The sequence below is a fragment of the Schistocerca gregaria genome, chromosome 5, assembly GCF_023897955.1.
Source record: "Schistocerca gregaria isolate iqSchGreg1 chromosome 5, iqSchGreg1.2, whole genome shotgun sequence".
Classification (NCBI taxonomy): domain Eukaryota; kingdom Metazoa; phylum Arthropoda; class Insecta; order Orthoptera; family Acrididae; genus Schistocerca; species Schistocerca gregaria.
Window position 1 is genome coordinate 331,705,529 of NC_064924.1, and position 16,355 is coordinate 331,721,883.

Genomic DNA, 16,355 nt, shown 5'->3' on the forward strand with positions numbered 1-16,355 from the left:
TCATGACAAAACTCTACTATCTGGTGAGTAAGATGTATGAGACAGGCGAAATAACCTCAGACTTCAAGGAGAATATAATAATTCCAATCCCAAAGAAAGCAGGTATTGACAGATGTGAAAATTACCGAACTATCAGTTTAATAAGCCACAGCTGCAAAATACTAACGCGAATTCATTACAGACGAATGGAAAAACTGGTAGAAGTAGACCTCGGGGAAGATCATTTTGGATTCCGTAGAAATGTTGGAACACATGAGGCAATACTAACCTTACGACTTATCTTAGAAGAAAGATTAAGAAAAGGCAAACCTACGTTTCTAGCATTTGTAGACAGGTTACGACAATGTTGACTGGAATACTCTGTTTCAAATTCTGAAGGTGGCAGGGGTAAAATACAGGGAGCGAAAGGCTATTTACAATTTGTACAGAAACCAGATGGCAGGGCAGTTATAAGAGTCGAGGGACATGAAAGGGAAGCAGTGGTTGGGAAGGGAGTGAGACAGCGTTGTAGCCTCTCCCCGATGTTATTCAATCTGTATGTTGAACAAGCAGTAAAGGAAGCAAAAGAAAAATTCTGAGTAAGTATTAAAATTCATGGAGAAGAAATAAAAACTTTGAGGTTCGCCGATGACATTGTAATTCTGTCAGAGACAGCAAAGGAATTGGAAGAGCAGTTGAACGGAATGGACAGTGTCTTGAAAGGAGGATATAAGATGAACATCAACAAAAGCAAAACGAGGATAATGGAATGCAGTCAAATTAAATCGGGTGATGCCGAGGGAATTCGATTAGGAAATGAGACACTTAAAGTAGTAAAGGAGTTTTGTTATTTGGGGAGCAAAATAACTGATGATGGTCCAAGTAGAGAGGATATAAAATGTAGACTGGCAATGGCAAGGAAAGCGTTTCTCAAGAAGAGAAATTTGTTAACATCGAGTATAGATTTAAATGCCAGGAAGTCGTTTCTGAAAGTATAGGTATGGAGTGTAGCCTTGTATGGAAGTGAAACATGGACGATAACTAGTTTGGACAAGAAGAGAATAGAAGCTTTCGAAATGTGGTGCTACAGAAGAATGCTGAAGATTAGATGGTTAGATCACATAAATAATGAGGAGGTATTGAATAGAATTGGGAAGAAGAGGTGTTTGTGTCACAACTTGAGAAAAAGAAGGGACCGGTTGGTAGGACATATTTTGAGGCATCAAGGGATCACAAATTTAGCATTGGAGGGCAGCGTGGAGGGTAAAAATCGTAGAGGGAGACCAAGAGATGAATACACTAAACAGATTCAGAAGGATGTAGGTTGCAGTAAGTACTGGGAGATGAAGAAGCTTGCACAGGATAGAGTAGCATGTAGAGCTGCATCAAACCAGTCTCAGGACTGAAGACCACAACAACAACAATCTGCAAATTAATTAAATTTTATCAATTAATCACCCCCACCCCCGACAACCCCCGCCTCCCGACAACTCCCACCCACACATGACATAGCAAAGTTTTCTCGGCCTGCAGTTGGCCCCCCTCCCCCCCCCCCCCCCCATCACCCATCCTACCCTATTGGCGGGTATTTCGAATTTTGGTGGGAATTTCTTTGTCCCAGGGCTTTGCTGACATCCCATCCCACCCCCCACACAGGAAATGGCGTGAACTTAAAAATGGCGGTACACTTTCTGGCACTCAAACCCTGGTCGTCCTGGACAAATTCGTCAGGCAATAGACCGCGCCGGTCGAACTGTCAACTCAACTGGCACTGCTAAGAGTAGCCTACGACTTCCACATGGCTGACAACGTGTTATACGCAATGCTGGTGACTTCTCTGAAGGTCAGTAAAACTTTGAAACACTTATCTATTTTGTACGAGCTTTAAATAAATAGTTTCCACTATTAAAGTTCCAACCCTCGTATGTACAGGGTTTTTCAGGACAAATATATTATACTAGAACTGACATGTGATTACATTGTCACGCAGTTTGGGTGAATAGATCCTGAGAAATCAGTACCCAGAATAACCACCTCTGGACGTAATAACGGCCTTGATACGCCTGGGCATTGAGTCAAACAGAACTTGGATGGCGTGTGCAGGTACAGCTGCCCATACAGCTTCACCACGATACCACAGTTCATCAAGAGTAGTGACTGGCGTATTGTGACGAGCCACTTGCTCGGCCACCATTGACCAGACGTTTTCAATTTGTGAGAGATCTGGTGAATGTGCTGGCATGGCATCACTCTAACATTTTCTGTATCGAGAAAGGCCCGTACAGGACCTGCAACATGTGGTCGTGCATTATCCTGCTGAAATGTAGAGTTTCAGACGGATAGAATTAAGGGTAGAAATCTGAAATGTAACGTCCACTGTTCAAAGTGCCGTCAATGCGAACAAGAGGTCACCGAGACGTGTAACCAATGGTACCCCATACCATCACGCCGGGTGATACGCCAGTATGGCGATTGCGAATACACGCTTCCAATGTGTGTTCACCGCGATGTCGCCAAACACGGATGCGACCATCATGATGCTATAAGCAGAACCTGGTTTCATTCGGAAAAATGACGTTTTGCCATTCGTGCACCCAGGTTCGCCGTCGAGTACACCATCGCAGGCGCTCCTGTCTGTGATGCAGCGTCAAGGGTAACCGCAGCCATGATCTCCGAGCTGATAGTCCATGATGCTGCAAACGTCGTCGAACTGTTCGTGCAGATGGTTGTTGTCTTGCAAACGTCCCCATCTGTTGACTCAGGGATCGAGACGTGGCTGCACGATCCGTTGCAGCCATACGCCGAAGATGCCTGTCATCTCGACTGCTAGTGATACGAGGCTGTTGGGATCCAGCACGGCGTTCTGTATTACCCTCCTGAATCCACAGATTCCATATTCTGCTAACAGTCATTGGACCTCGACCACCCCGAGCAGTAATGTCGCGATACGATAAACCGCAATCGCGATAGGATGCAAGTCGGAAACGTGATGGTACGCATTTCCCCTCCTTACACGAGGCATCACTACAATGTTTCACCAGGCAACGCAGGTCAAATGCTGTTTGTGTATGAGAAATCGGTTGGAAACTTTCCTCATGTCAGCACGTAGTAGGTGTGGCCACCAGCGCCAACCTTGTGTGAATGCTCTGAAAAGCTAATCATTTGCATATCACAGCATCTTCTTACTGTCGGTTAAATTTCGCGTCTGTAGCACGTTATCTTCGTGGTGTAGCAATTTTAGTGGCCAGTAGTGTATATATATATCTGTGCAGGTCACACATGGCATATATACAGGGTGGTCCATTGATCATGACCGGGCCAAATATCACACGAAATAAGCGTCAAAAGAAAGAACTACAAAGAACAAAACTTGTCTAGCTTGAAGGAGGAAACCAGATGGCGCTATGGTCGGTTCGCTAGATGGCTGCCATAGGTCAAACGGATATCAACTGCGGTTTTTTAAATGGGAACCCCCATTTTTTATTACATATTTGTCTAGTACGTAAAGAAATATGAATGTTTTAGTTCGACCACTTTATTCGCTTTGAGACAGATGGCGCTGTAATAGTCACAAACATATGGCTCGCAATTTTAGACGAACAGTTGCTAACAGGTAGGTTTTTCAAATTGAAATACAGAACGTAGGTACGTTTGAACATTTTACTGCGGTTGTTACAATGTGATACATGTACCTTTGTGAACTTATCATTTCTAAGAACGCATGCTGCTACAGCGTAAATACCTCATTAATGCAATAAATGCTCAAAATGATGTCCGTCAACCTCAGTGCATTTGGCAATACGTGGAATGACATTCCTCTCAACAGCGAGTAGTTCGCCTTCCGTAATGTTCGACAATGCGCTAACGCATGTTGTCGGGCGTTGTCGGTGGATCACGATAGTAAATATCCTTCAACTTTCCTCACAGAAAGAAATCCGGGGACGTCAGATCCGGTGAATGTGCGGGCCATGGTATGGTGCTTCGACGACCAATCCAACTGTTATGAAATATACTATTCAATACCGCTTCAACCGCACGCGAGCTATGTGCCGGACATCCATCATGTTGGAAGTACATCGCCATTCTGTCATGAAGTGGAACATCTTGTAGTAACATCGGTAGAGCATTACGGAGGAAATCAGCATACTTTGCACCATTTAGATTGCCATCGATAAAATGGGGGCCAATTATCCTTCCTCCCATAATGCCCCACCATACATTAACCCACCAAGGTCGCTATGTTCCTCTTGTCGCAGCCATCGTGAATTTTCCGTTGCTCAATAGTGCATATTATGCCGGTTTACGTTATCGCTGTTGGTGAATGACGCTTCGTCGCTAAATAGAACGCGTGCAAAAAATCTCTCATCGTCCTGTAATTTCTCTTGTGCCCAGTGGCAGAACTGTACACGACGTTCAAAGTCGTCGCCACGCAATTCCTGGTGCATAGAAATATGGTACAGATGCAGTCGATGTTGATGTAGCATTCTCAGCACCGACGTTTTTGAGATTCCCGATTATCGTGCAATTCGTCTGCTACTAATGTGCGGTTTAGCCGCGACAGCAGCTAAAACACCTACTTGGGCATCATTTGTTGCAGGTAGCGGTTGACGTTTCACATGTGGCTGAACACTTCCCGTTTCCTTAAATAACGTAACTATCGGGCGAACGGTCCGGACTCTTGGATGATGTCGTCCAGGATACCGAGCAGCATACACAGCACACGCCCGTTAGGCATTTTGATCACAATAGCCATACATCAACACGATATCGACCTTTTCCGCAATTGGTAAACGGTCCATTTGAACACGGGTAATGTATCACGAAGCAAAAATACCGTCCGTACTGGCGGAATGTTACGTGATACTACGTATTTATACGTTTGTGACTATTACAGCACCATCTATCACAAAGCGAAAAAAGTGGTCAACTAAAACATTCATATTTCTTTACGTACTACACGAATATGTAATAAAAAATGGGGGTTCCTATTTTTTAAAAAAGCAGTTGACCTATAGCAGCGCCATCTAGCGGGCCAACCATAGCGCCATTTAGTTTCCCCCTTCAAGCTAGACGAGTTTCGTTCTTTGTAGTTTTTTCGTTTGATGCTTATTTCGAGAGAAATTTGGCCCGGTCGCTATCAGTGGACCATATATATATATATATCGAGACGGGATCACGCCTGGACATCTGCGGGTATGCGGACGTCTCAGAAAATGGTGTAGCATTCACTCTAGCTTCCGTGAACCTTCTGTAAGTTGACGTGACAGATTCAGTTTCTCATCGTCCAGTTGGGTTTTGTACGAAGTGTGAATGTACAATGGATTTAAAAACAACTTGATACTGTGAGCCCAAGGGAATATATCAAAATACTCTTTAAATCGCATCGATTCCGTTTTGCTCCGAATCGAAAACAGACTTGATTTTTTATCAATATACACCGTACGAAGCATGTTATTTGTCTTAGGTAATTGTAAAAAATGAGCTGATATCTCCACAAAGAATTCCTGAAAGAAGTTTTAAGAGATCCTGTCGAAATGTTGTATATCTTAGCCTCGTCTGAGCTGAAGCTATGTTTGAGACAAGAAATTTTTTTGATTAAGTTCTGAGTTGAAATATGTCTAACCAGCAGATAAAGTTACAAAAACTTCTGACGTGTTATGTTTTAGTTTATTTATTAATGTGTAGTGTATATACGATAAACTGGTTCACTATTGATACATATCCCATAACCTTTGATGGGTAAATTAACAAAGGAACAGAAAACTGCATTGTAGCAGCATACGCTAGGTAAGGGATGTTGCTGGGTGACAGGACTCAGTAGTGCTTGCTAACTTCACGCGTCATACGGATTGTTTGCAAAGTAAGAATGGAGCGGAAGTAACAATGTTTTATTAAAGCGCATTATAAACACGTCCACGTTAAAATGTACTGATTGTCATGGTGTGAACAAACGTAATGATATAATAGTCCCTTTTTATGTAGCAATACCCATTGTCATTGCACATACGTGACGTTTGTCTCAAGGGCGACGATTGCTGACAATCACCTATCGGCGACAGGAGCCAAGTTCTCCGAACCGGACACCGACAATGCAATCTATATTTCATTGTTGAAGGCTATTGTTTGTTGGACATCTGTTGCACTTGTACTGAAGTATGGTGGTGTTTTAAGTGTTAATGTTTACGTACTTTTCAGTGAATTAAATTTGGTCGTAATTGAAGCACTATCGTAGTGAAGAGGCAAGCTTCTATTCAAAAGTTTTTTGCCCAAAACTCAACTATCTATAACCTTGTTTGAGACACTCTTGAAGTCGGTAGTGTCACAAAAGGACAAGGTGTAAATGGGCTTGACGGTGTCAATTCTGAAATCAGCTGTGATGACAGAATTGGTTCTTGTCACTTCCTCACTTCGAATTCAATTACTGTGGTTCCAGTGAATAGCGTGCCTCATCAAGTAAGGTAAAATACGTATGATATTGGAAACTATTGTCAAAACAATTTCGTTCAGTCTCGCAAACGATAAAATAAATTTTTTGCTACAAAATATTTCGAAACCTGAGCCTGGGTACAAATTTCCCTCCATTACTCGTTCAAATCATACTAGATCTTTTGAAACGAAGTGGCTAAAAGAATTTACGTGATTAGCTGATTCAGTGAAATATTTGGATGTTTTTGCAAGTGCTGCGTGTTTCTTTCCCATACCGAAAATGTAGGGAAAGGATATCACCAAGTAGCAACGGCCTTTGTAACTCAGGTTTTTACCAATTTAAAAAAAGCCAGGCAAATGTTTAGCAAATATAAGAACTTATGTTATAAAAATATGTTTTGATTGCTGAAAACACAAAATTTATGGTTAAGAACAAAGCTGAAACTGTTATCAATCAAGCAAATGCCAAAAGAATAAAGGATATTGAGAATTAACAGAAAACTGCTAATCCCCATAATACAAACAACCGAATTCTGCGGGAGGCAGCAAATAGCTCTAAGAGGTCTTCGTGACTCTGGACGAATAAACCTTGAAGAACCGGATGAAAATGATGGGAATTTTCGATCGTTGTTAAGATACAGAGCGAACAGTGGAGATAATATTCTTAAAGACCAATTAACGGTCAGTGTTGGGAACATGATGTATACGAGTTCTTTAATTCAGAACGAACTTAAGATATTTGGTCACATAATACAATTAAAAATTGTAGAAAACGTCAGAAAGTATTTGTTTTATTCTGTTTTAGCAGATGAAGCCACTGACATCTGTCAAATCGAACAATTTTCTCTGTGTACGTCTCGTAGACGTGCAAACTTCAAAATCAGGGAAGATTTTCTGATATTCGTCCCAGTTTATGACGTCACTGGAGTAAGTTTGGCTAACACAATACTGAATATCTTGTCAACATTAGGGCTTGACCTAAACAATGGGTGTTATTTAAGAAGTCAAGGGATTCTTTCATTTGTCAGCCAAAAGAACAGAAATATTGAAATCAATGATTTCTGAATGTTGTCTAGAACAAAAGAAAAAGAAACTTATTTCACTGTGCGAAACCCGATGGGTAGAAAGGCACAACTCAGTACTTTTATTTAAAGACATTTTGGAGCCCATCTTTCTCTTCCTTTGCAAAACAGAAGAGGATTTAAGAGGCACAGCAACTAAGGCTCACACTTTAAATACTGCTATTAGACAATTTGCATTTCTTGTTAATCTTTTTGTTTTGAGCTGGATGCTATCAATCGCCCATAACTTATCTGAGCAGCTTCAAAACAAAATATTTATCTTCCACAGGCCTTAACTAATGTTACGAATACCTTACACCTTCTGTCAAAAGAGAAGGAAATGCAGACGACTCATTTAAAGCCTTGTATAATGGAGTCAAGACATTCGCTGCCAAACGTGACATTTAGGAAAATATTACAATAATTTGTCGCCTTCAATAAGCACGTAGCAACGTCCGTTACGCCACAGAAGAACACTATTGACGAGCTGTTTATGTAACATACAAGGACGATCTTTGAAACTCATTTAAAGAACGCTTTGAATCTCGCAAGGAAACAGTTGCATCCTTACAAAACACCCTTCCACAGTTGTGTATCACAACAGATTTCGGTTCATTGGACGCTGCTTTTAATTTCTGCGAAGATCTGTCACATAAAGAGATTGTGAAAAATGAGTTTATGTTGTGCAAAGAAAAGTGAAGTCAGGAAACTCCTTCACATCTTCCAAAAACAGTTATTAGTTCTCTTGATAAATGTTACAAGACTTTTTTCCCACAATTTATACCCTTCTGAAATTACTTGCAGTTCTTCCCGTTTCTGTTGCAACTGTAGAGCGAACTCTCTCCAGCCTGAGAAAACCGAAGACTTACCTAAGGAACCATATATCTGAAAGTAGGCTTAACGGGTTTGCTTTACTTTCTATCCATAGAGACATTGTAGTTAGTGACGGTGAGAGTCTTGATAAGTTTGCTAGTGTACCAAGAAACCTGTACTTTGTTTTGTAAACATTGTCCTATATAATAAGTGAAGTTCCTTTTTAATTATCTGTATTATTTTTATTGTCAGTTCGATAAACTGATTAATGAAACAAATATTGTTGCAGTATCATTTGTCAAACAGTGAATTTAATAAACATTCTTGTAACGGCTCTCCAAAACAATACCTACTCAAAATATTGTTTTGAATTATAGTTGGCAAAACAAATGCGTTTATACACAAAACGAAACAAATAAGGGTGTTGGCAATTTATATACACATGATGGAACAAGCCAAAATTTGCCTCGCTGCGGTGGTTCTCCATCGACACACTTTGTTTCCTCGACGCTGTTACAAGATGCCGGCCAGCGCCACAATGTACGGTACATTATTAAATTCGACATTGTCGCGGTAGTCAACATCTTTTAATTATAAAAGCGGAGAGAAAACAAAGCGAGCCGCTGGACAACTATCGGAGAGAGGCAAAAAATAACAGATATTCCCGCCTTTTGGTTTTTAAAAAAAAAAGATTTGATGTCAACAATAAGAAATCTTAATCTTGATAAAGTAAAAGGGGTTTCAGCGCAGATTATCCTCTGAATATGAGCAGAAAACTGATAAAAATATCATGGGGTGTCTACTTAAAATTACTTAACTTATCTTTACATTAATCTAGACCCCCTCCCCCTCAAAAAAATATATGCTGTATTCGCCACTGAGATACCATATAGTATTCTTGAGGAACAATTTGGCTCTGCTATTCCAATAAAGAGATACTTTCAACTTAAGACGCTACTGCAGTAACACTGGTCGAAAATATTTTTTTACAATTTTTTCCCAGTAGCACTGGATTATTTTTTTTATAAATCTACGCTAAAAACTAATGTGGAGATACTTTCTTTACGGCAACGAAATTCCACAGCTTTTACAATATTTCTGATGGACTGTGCATACTTAGAATCTAATTTCAACAGCCCTAATAGCTAAGGTTTTGACAATAACAATTCTGGTACACTGTTAGCTATATAATAGATACATATAAAAATATTTTCCTTTTCTTTGTTTATGCTTTTTTTAAAATTCTGTTAACACTTTTTTCTTTCACATACATGGAGTGCTCTTTCTTATATTTTTCCCCACACATGGTCTACATTATTCGGGCAGGTAAGTTAGAAAATTTAAAAAGGTAAATGGATACGTAAAAGTTAGATTTAGTGGTGATTAGCGAAATTCGGTGGCAGGAGGAACAAGACTTTTGGTCAGGTGAATACAGGGTTATAAATACTAAATCAAATAGGGGTAATGGAGGAGTAGGTTTAATAATGAATAAAAAAATAGGAGTTCGGGTAGGCTACTACAAACAACAGAGTGAACGCATTATTGTGGCCAAGATAGACACGAAGTCCACGCCTACGTCAGTAGCACAAGTTTATATGCCAACTAGCTCTGTAGATGACGAAGAAATTGAAGAAATGCATGATGAGATAAAATAAATTATTCAGATAGTGAAGGGAACGAAAATTTAATAGTCATGGGTGACTGGAATTCGATAGTAGGAAAAGGGAGAGAAGGAAACATAGTATGTGAATATGGATTGGGGCAAAGAAATGAAAGAGGAAGCCGCCTGGTAGAATTTTGCACAGAGCATAACTTAATCTTGGTTCAAGAATCATAAAAGAAGGTTGTATACATGGAAGAATCCTGGAGATACTAAAAGGTATCAGATTATATAATGGTAAGAGATTTAGGAATCAGGTTTGAAATTGTAAGACATTTCCAGGGGCAGATGTGGACTGACCACAATCTATTGGTTATGAACTGTAGATTAAAACTGAAGAAACTGCAAAAAATTGTGAATTTAAAGAGACGGGACCTGGATAATCTGACTAAACCAGAGGTTGCACAGAGTTCCAGGAAGAGCATAAGGGAACAATTCACAAGAATGGGGGAAAGAAATACAGTAGAAGAAGAATGGCTAGTTTTAAGGGATGAAGTAGTGAAGGCAGCAGAGGATCAAGTAGGTAAAAAGACGAGGGCTAGTACAAATCCGTGGGTGACAGAAGAAATATTGAATTTAATTGATGAAAGGAAGTGCCAAAAGCAGAGATGGCTAGAGGACAAATGTGAGGATGGAGAGGCTTATCTCACTAGGGCCAAGATAGATACTACCTACAGAAAAATTAAAGAGACCTTTGGAGAGAAGAGAACCACTTGTATGAACATCAAGAGCTCAGATGGAAACCCATTTCTAAGCAAAGAAGGGAAGGCGGAAAGGTGGAAGGAGTATATAGAGGGTTTATACATGGGCGATGTACTTGAGGACAATATTATGGAAATGGAAGAGGATGTAGATGAAGACGAAATGGGAGATAAGATACTGCGTGAAGAGTTTGACCGGGCACTGAAAGACCTGAGTCTAAACAAGGTCCCGGGAGTAGACAACATTCCATTAGAACTACTGACGGCCATGGGAGAGCCAGTCATGACAAAACTCTACTATCTGGTGAGTAAGATGTATGAGACAGGCGAAATAACCTCAGACTTCATGGAGAATATAATAATTCCAATCCCAAAGAAAGCAGGTATTGACAGATGTGAAAATTACCGAACTATCAGTTTAATAAGCCACAGCTGCAAAATACTAACGCGAATTCATTACAGACGAATGGAAAAACTGGTAGAAGTAGACCTCGGGGAAGATCATTTTGGATTCCGTAGAAATGTTGGAACACATGAGGCAATACTAACCTTACGACTTATCTTAGAAGAAAGATTAAGAAAAGGCAAACCTACGTTTCTAGCATTTGTAGACAGGTTACGACAATGTTGACTGGAATACTCTGTTTCAAATTCTGAAGGTGGCAGGGGTAAAATACAGGGAGCGAAAGGCTATTTACAATTTGTACAGAAACCAGATGGCAGGGCAGTTATAAGAGTCGAGGGACATGAAAGGGAAGCAGTGGTTGGGAAGGGAGTGAGACAGCGTTGTAGCCTCTCCCCGATGTTATTCAATCTGTATGTTGAACAAGCAGTAAAGGAAGCAAAAGAAAAATTCTGAGTAAGTATTAAAATTCATGGAGAAGAAATAAAAACTTTGAGGTTCGCCGATGACATTGTAATTCTGTCAGAGACAGCAAAGGAATTGGAAGAGCAGTTGAACGGAATGGACAGTGTCTTGAAAGGAGGATATAAGATGAACATCAACAAAAGCAAAACGAGGATAATGGAATGCAGTCAAATTAAATCGGGTGATGCTGAGAGAGTCCTGCTATTTGGGGAGCAAATTAAATGATGATGGTCGAAGTAGAGAGGATATAAAATGTAGACTGGCAATGGCAAGGAAAGCGTTTCTGAAGAAGAGAAATTTGTTAACATTGAATATAGATTTATGTATTAGGAAGTTGTTTCTGAAAGTATTTGTTTGGAGTGTAGCCAGTTATGGAAGTGAAACATGGACGATAACTAGTTTGGACAAGAAGAGAATAGAAGCTTTCGAAATGTGGTGCTACAGAAGAATGCTGAATATTAGATGGGTAGACCACATAACTAATGAGACCAAGAGATGAATACACTAAGCAGATTCAGAAGTATGTAGGTTGCAGTAGGTACTGGGAGATGAAGAAGCTTGCACAGGAGAGAGTAGCATGGAGAGCTGCATCAAACCAGTCTGAGGACTGAAGACCACAACAACAACGCATACATCTTGCTCACCAGTTGGTAGAGTTTTGTCAGGACTGGCTCTCCCAAGGCTGTCAGTAGTTCTAATGGAATGTTGTCTACTCCCGGGGCCTTGTTTCGACTCAGGTCTTTCAGTGCTCTGTCATACTCCTCCCGCAGTATCTTATCTCCCATTTCATCTTCATCTGCATCCTCTTCCATTTCCGTAATATTGTCCTCAAGTACATCGCCCTTGTATAGACCCTCTATATACTCCTTCCACCTTTCTGCTTTCCCTCCTTTGCTTTGAACTGGGTTTCCATCTGAGCTCTTGATTCGTGTAAGTGGTTCTCTTTTCTCCAAAGATCTTTCTAATTTTCCTGTAGCCAGTATCGATCTTACCCCTAGTGAGACATGTTAGGTGTTTTCTTGTTGTTGTTGTTGTAAAGGTGGCATACCATCGTGGGGTCACCTTCAGAGCGGGTCACAGAAGCGAGGAGGCATTCAAAGTCAGCATAGACTACAAACGGGCATTATTCCTGGTGGTGAGCATTTTTAAACTTCACGGATTTGTTTTCCTCAATAGGAATAACACGTACCGAGTCCATGGAAGCTTTTTAGACTTGTCGTTATTCTGTTGACAGAACAGGAGTCAGGACATGTCTTTCATCCAAACTTAGTTATAATTATAACCTTCAAAAAAGAGCAGTATGTTTACATGCAACTCACGCTCATCGGCAAATTTTGAGAAATGGAGGGGACCCTTGACAATATTCTTGTCTTGCTCATCTGACTTGCTTTTCTTCTCCAGGCCATAAACATGAACCTATATTCCGGTATTCCTGATATTGGTGGGGAACTCGATACCATCAAAGTTGTAACACCTACGAATATTATCACCCACATGGTATGTACTGGGACGCTCAGGATGATGTCTGTAATTGTAATTTCTCTCGCAAGCCAGGATTCTCCATGTAAAACAAGTCTGATCGGTTTTATTTTTGACATTAACGCATGCTTGTTATTATGGTGGTTATTATTTGTATACCAGTAGGGAGCTTAATATAGATAGACCCCCATGTACCTGATCATAGACGTGTGTGGATGTCCAGGTGTAGTATTCGGCTAGTGCTTTAGCTGACCCTCTGACTTCCATCTCGGAAAACCAGGCCACTATAGCACTCATGGTGGATTTACGAAACTACTCGGCGATTGACGTGTTCCACGTCATTACGCCATCCCCCCACCCCCAAAGATAATGAAAAGAGTAGTCTCTTCAACGCCCGAATCAAGTATGGGGAGGGGGGGGGGGGGGTGGCGATAGTTTTATGCAGAGCACCGAACTGCATTTAATGGCGGGATACCACGGATCATTGACTGCTGCCCCGTTTCAACGACAGGAAAGCAAACCCTTAGAAAACCAACAGGGTTACGGTACTCCCTGCTGGATTCTCAATCCTCGTGAATGAGATTCACTCCTCAAAGGCATCTGCAATCACTGACCTAATGTCCTTCACTAAATGTACAGGAGAGGGAACTGCCACTAGCCAAGGATCTTTTCTATTACTATTAATAATATTGTGTGTCCACCCCGTTGATGATGTTGCTGGGGAGGGGCAGATCGGAAAGTGCCGAGGCACACATAACTTGCATTTACGCCGATTCTGACGGGGCTGATTTGATGATGATAATGGTGATGACGGAGGAGGATGTTGCGGTGCTACTGGGTCAGAGCAGTGGGACCACCCGGGCTGCGGCGATAGTTTTCGATGCTGTTACTGCTGTTGCAGACCTAAACCCGGCAACTTGAGGGGTGGTAGATCGTTGCGGTGCCGGTGCCGGTGTGGCGCCCGCGTCCTCCCCTTATAGGGGAGGCGTGCCTTACCGGGCGCTGCTTTGGAGAGAAACTTGTAGCCTCCACAACCCATGTGTTGCGACTGCAGAGACGCGACCACTATGAGAATAACAGGTGAAAAAAATAATGATTAAGTACATTGTTTAGTGTGAGTATTTACCTTTTTCGCCTTGGCTCCAAGGCATGAACACTTCATCGGGCAACTCCACCACTCCGTCAAAACAATCATCTAACAAAACAATCATCATCTAACAGGGCAGAGACCACGATGCCTCTCCGCCTCTATTTCAGCGACCCTTTGCCTGACCCATTCAGGCACGTCATTATCCTCGATCCTCGTCAGAATCGGTATTGGCAACTGGTCTATCACGCCTACAACAATATATATAGTGGGCAGAAAATGTCTGAAACGCTTGTAGGGATGTTGCAGGGCAGGCTGTACTGAGATATGAATGTTACAAAAGAAATTCGATACGTTGCGCCGTTTCAGAGTTATTTAGCATTGAAGTTAGCCAATCAGATCGTCGCGCGAGTAAATCCAAGTTTCAGCTAACGAGACAAAGCACTCGTTGGGCAACACCGCCCCTGGCAGGACGTTTGAATGTGAGCGCGCGACGCCCCGATTGGCTAAATTCTATGCTAAATAACTCGGAAACGGTATATTACAGAAAAAACTTCCTATACTACTACTATTATTAGAGGCATGTACAAAGGAATCTTTATCAACTTACAGGTATGCTGCTCGGGCATCTTATTATTTGCTGGAGGCTGTTCATGCGCCTGCAAATGAAAAGCCCCCAGCTGCCTGTCCAACAAATCTAACTCCTCCTCTAGAGCTCTTCCTGTAACAGGACGTAAGATAATTTCATTTATTTTGAATGTCGAGCTACTTAGAAAGATCACACATGGATATTTTTTCTCTACTTACGTGAGTGTTGCTGCTGTTATTCACATCTGGAGATTGTAACACATAGCGTTGTTGCTGCTGCAATGGATACCTTTTTCAGCCTCCTGCTTTGCCTCCACCTCAGTTAGCATTTGCATCAACTGAGCTAGAGAGGGAGAAAAAAAAACAAGTATGAACTAAGAAAATTTTTGAACTACTACTATACATTAACAAATTACAATGAAAACTATACTCACGAGGCAATCCTGTCTGTGAACCCGCCACAGAAGGTTAGACTTCGAGAGTCTGCCATTGGCCAGCCCCCTACCGTCTCTCCTCACCATTCAACATAAAACCGTGGAGTTTTACTATAACAAGGAAACGGAAACGGAATTAATCAGGTAAATTTAACACAAATATAAAAATTTTCACTTAAAAGTACAAATTATTTATTCTCTTGGTATCCTACCTCCAGAACTCTAGGCCTCTTGCCACTATACTCAGAATCGTTGCTGCTAGCTCTCTTCATGTTGGAGACAAAAACATACGCACACACACAGAGATGAGACTATACACAACAAGGCGGATGGCAGTGGACTGAGGACAATGGAGTTGAGTTGCACGTTTATACACACATGAAAAAAAGTTTTGCATCACCTCGGTTCCGCGAACCTGTACAGAAATTGTAATAGAGATCAACATAAACATAGTTTCCACCATTTTTATTGCTAATTAAAACCACATATTGCCTGTTATACCACCATACAGCGAGACCTTCAGAGGTGGTGGTCCAGATTTCTGTACATACCGGTACCCCTAATACCCAGTAGCACGTCCTCTTGCATTGATGCATGCCTATATTCGTCGTGGCATACTATCCACAAGTCCAGCAAGGAACTGTTGGTCCAGATGGTCCCACTCCTCAACGGCGATTCGGCGTAGATCCCTCAGAGTTGTTGGTGGTCACGTCTTCCGTAAACAGCCCTTTTTAGTCTATGCCAGGCATGTTCGATAGGATTCGTGTCTGGAGAAGATTCTGGCCACTCTAGCCAAGCGATGTCGTTATCCCGAAAGAAGTCATTCACAAGATGTGCACGATGGGGGCGCGAATTGTCGTCCATGAAGACGAAAGCCTCGCCAATATGCTGCCGATATGGTTGCACTATCGGTTGGAGGATGACATTCATGTATCGTACAGCCATTGTTGCGCCTTCCATGACCAGCAGTGGCATACGTCGGACCCACATAATGCCATCCCAAACAGCAAGGAACCTCTACCTTGCTGCAGTCGCTGGACACTGTGTCTAAGGACGTATGCGACACTCATCGGTGAAGGGAACGTGATGCCAATCCTGAATGGTCCATTCGCCATGTTGTTGGGCCCATCTGTACTGCGCTGCATAGTATCATGGTTGCAAAGATGGACCTCGCCATGGACGTTGGAAGTGAAGTTGCGCATCATGCAGCCTATTGCGCACAGTTTGAGACGTAACACGACGTCCTGCGGCTACACGAA

The 16,355-nt window shown here is 41.7% G+C and overlaps 1 long non-coding RNA gene across 1 annotated transcript; it reads right to left on the reverse strand.

The window, feature by feature from the left end:
* Window positions 1-14,126: 14,126 nt before the first annotated feature.
* On the reverse strand, window positions 14,127-14,949 carry LOC126272195 (uncharacterized). The gene is made up of 3 exons (XR_007549191.1): window positions 14,882-14,949; window positions 14,685-14,795; window positions 14,127-14,325 (listed from the first exon to the last, which is right to left on the reverse strand). It is a non-coding gene; the product is annotated as an uncharacterized LOC126272195 (long non-coding RNA).
* Window positions 14,950-16,355: the final 1,406 nt, after the last annotated feature.